Raw genomic sequence first — 3563 nt, forward strand, 5'->3', positions numbered from 1 at the left:
TTGGATGCTAAGAGGAATACCTTGTTGTCATGCTATAGCTGCACTTCATTTTGGAAAATTGGAGGCCATTAACTATGTTGCACATTAGTATAACAAGGAGACTTATCTCAAGGTCTATAGTCATTATATTCAACCAGTTACTAACATGGAAATGTGGCCACAATCGACAAACCATTCTGTATTACCACCTGTTATCAAAACACTACCAGGAAATCCTAGAAAGTGCAGGAGAAAGGAGCAGAATGAAAATAAAACAGGAAAATTGTCCGAGAGAGGTTTGAGATGACCTGCAGCCTTTGTCATACAAAGGATCATAATAAGAGGGGTTGTCATTTGAATAATCAAGTTAATGCAGGCAGAGGAAAAGGAAATGGGAGAGGAACAAATACTAGTTCAACTAGGTCAAGTGTTGGCTCTTCTACAGCACGAATTGAATCACAATCAAGCACAAAGAGAGGAAGAGGTCGACCAAGAGGTTCTACAAAACAGGTAATATTTATAGTAATTCATGTAGTTGTTATTTTACATCTTTATCAGTCTAATATTTTTGTTAATCAACTTATGTTATAAGCTAGTGCTACTAGAAGGGGAAGAGGAACTGAAACTAATTTAGCTGGAACTGGAAGGGGAAGAGGAACTACAACTGGGTCTGTTAATGAAACAAGGATGCTGTCAATGATTTTGGTCCTACTGGAAGGGGTAGAGGAACTGGAACTAGTGTAGCTGGAAGGGGAAGAGGAACTGCGACTACTGTAGCTCGAAGGCGAAGAGGAAGAGAAAGAGGAACTTGTGTAGTTGCTACTGCTACTGATGTTCCTGGTGCTACTGGAGGAGTGAAGAGGCCAAGAATGGTTGGAATGGAGATAATACATACACAGAGTGGTTTTACAATCCACAATGTAAGTTGTCTTAAATATTTACACCTTTTCGATTGTAACTTATGAAGCATCTAAGACAATATTTATGTTGTGAACGTAGCCTGTAATGCCTATGAACTCTTCAACAGTGACTGGAAATCTTGGGCATCATAAACCAAGATCAGGCTTAAAATGGAAAGGAAAGGATGTCGTAACTCAGCAAGGTCTTCAAGAGATGAGAGAAAACAAAAGAAGGAGAACAAGGTCTAATGCAGATGATGTTTGATATGGAGACTGCTTTAGTTTGATATTTGAGCTGTTTTTGAAACAATTATGCTGTTATGACTGCTTTAGATTAATATTTTATCTGTTTTTAGAACAATTATGCAGCTGTGATTGCATTTCTATATTTGTTTTTTAAACAATTATGTTGCAGTTATGACTGCATTAGTTTAATCTATGTTTGAAACAATTATGCAGCTGTGACTGCATTAGTTTGATCTATGTTTAAAATAATTATGTAGTTGTGACTGTTGCATTAGTTTGTTATTTTAGTTGTCTCTTTTTGAAACAATTGTGCAACTAATTTTGCATTACTTTTACGTGTACAATTATGCAGTTGTGATTGCAATAATGTGAATGCAGTTGTAAATAAAACACAAACGAAATACATAAACCAACAAATTGCATTAACAAAATAAGAAGAACATACAGTTCATTACAAAAGAGTCTTGCACCTAATTGATTACAACATAAACAGTAGTACACTACTCCAACGCTGATCTTACTACATCAAGAGCTTAAGGTAACTTCATTGAACCTTTCTTCTTATACATCACCCAGAAACAATCGCTTATAGCTATTACCATAACAAAACAACAAGCTACAACAAAAAAGAGCACATTCTGCCATGTTCTTCTCCATCTATTCTGCATTACATTCATCTTCTCAACCTCTTCTTGCAACATTTTGAATTTCATACCTAGACAATTATCATGTTGTTTGAAACTTCTCGGCTTGTCAACTTCTTCAGTATCCTCAACCAATTCGAATGCAGTGGCTGAGGTTTGAGACAATTCTACTATATTCTCAAGCTCACTCAATTTTTGTATTAGTTTAGGAATCACAAATTTCGACCTCAAATCAAATATTCTCTTTATCCTTCCAACACCAAATGTTGCAAGATCTAGGACCCTGCAATAATGAAAAAGGATGAAGGAATTAGTAATCAAATTCTTAATCGGCTAAAAGAAAATAAACAAAGATGATGTGTACCCCATAATAAGGACATGGCCAATATCTTCTTACGGGGTTTTTGGAAGTCCAAGATGTTTTCAAACGCACCACAAGTCCATGATTACAATAAATTTTTTTCTTCGTATTATAATCATCTTCTTCCATACAAAGATTTGTCAAATTAATTGATCGCATTGTGTGCTACAATTTTGTGCAAGAATTAACAAGAATATGGGAAAAAAACCAGATAATAAGAAAAAGGGAGGAAATAAAAATCAAAATAATAGAAAAAGAAGAATAGGTTTGAAGCTTACATTTTGATGAACAATTATTCCTTCAAAGATTCAACTTTTAAGTTTGAAGAGCTAAGATTTGAGGTTTGAAGAGCTAAGATTTGAGAAAAATAAAGAAAAAAAGCATGAATTAGGTCACCATGGATGGATGATTGGGTTGGTGAGGAGAAGCGGAAATTAGAGTTCTATAAAAGAGAAGATTTACATTCAAATATGTAATGGGTCGGATATTATCGTTGGAGGGCCAAATTTTATTTTTAAAAAATGCTAAAATATGAATTACGCGCCCTTCAAAGTTGTATCAACACGCGCAGGAGGCTGGAGCTCCGAAGGTTGAAAATAATTCACATCAAACATGTTAAGGGGGCTATATAAACACCCGTGTAGTTTAAGTACTAAAGCGAGTTTCTGTGCCAAGTTCAGGAGGAATTTGATGTATTTTCTCTTAACGGTGAATTTCATAGTCAAGTGATTTAAAAAAAATTGCGTCGAATTTGAACGATATTTGTTCATTAATGAATTGAATGTTGAATCAAAATCATTCATGGAAAATTGTAACTTCTTTAAATATTTAACGAACTCACCAAATAATTTACATCACTACTTTTTGTGAGACCAAAAATTATTACGATCACATATAAATGAGAATCTGAAGAATTAAATTGGTCTAATAATTTTTCAAAGAAATTTGAGCAATTTGAAAAAAAAAACAGTCTTTGAAGAAAACTTAGATCTTAATGAATATTTAATTTGACCAAAAAGAGTAAACAAATTATATATATATANAATTATTTGATTTGCTATTAAGATTGTACCAATTAGTTGACTTTCTCTAGTTATAATGATTTACATCTCCTAAAAAATAAGAAATGTTGCACTCTAATTAAATGTTTTGAAGAAAGAAGTGACATTACAATAAATAAAAAATTTAGAGGCAATAATATAATTATTATTATATAATATTTAACGATAATAAATAAATATGGATATTAGTACCTCCTTCCTCTTTAATACATATATAAACGCAAATTATCAAATACAAATTATACATATACATATACAATTATATGACGAATATACAAATACAATTAGTTTGTTCACTCTTTGTTCGCTCTTGCTCGCCAGATATATAAATACATATGTATACTAGTTATATATATAAAATAATCTGACAGAT

General features: G+C 32.6%; 1 pseudogene; it reads left to right on the plus strand.

Moving 5' to 3' along the window:
* The first annotated feature begins 370 nt into the window (after positions 1 to 370).
* LOC107013335 lies at positions 371 to 1357 on the plus strand (annotated as a pseudogene).
* Positions 1358 to 3563: the final 2206 nt, after the last annotated feature.

Source organism: Solanum pennellii, chromosome 3 (assembly GCF_001406875.1).
Source record: "Solanum pennellii chromosome 3, SPENNV200".
Lineage (NCBI taxonomy): Eukaryota > Viridiplantae > Streptophyta > Magnoliopsida > Solanales > Solanaceae > Solanum > Solanum pennellii.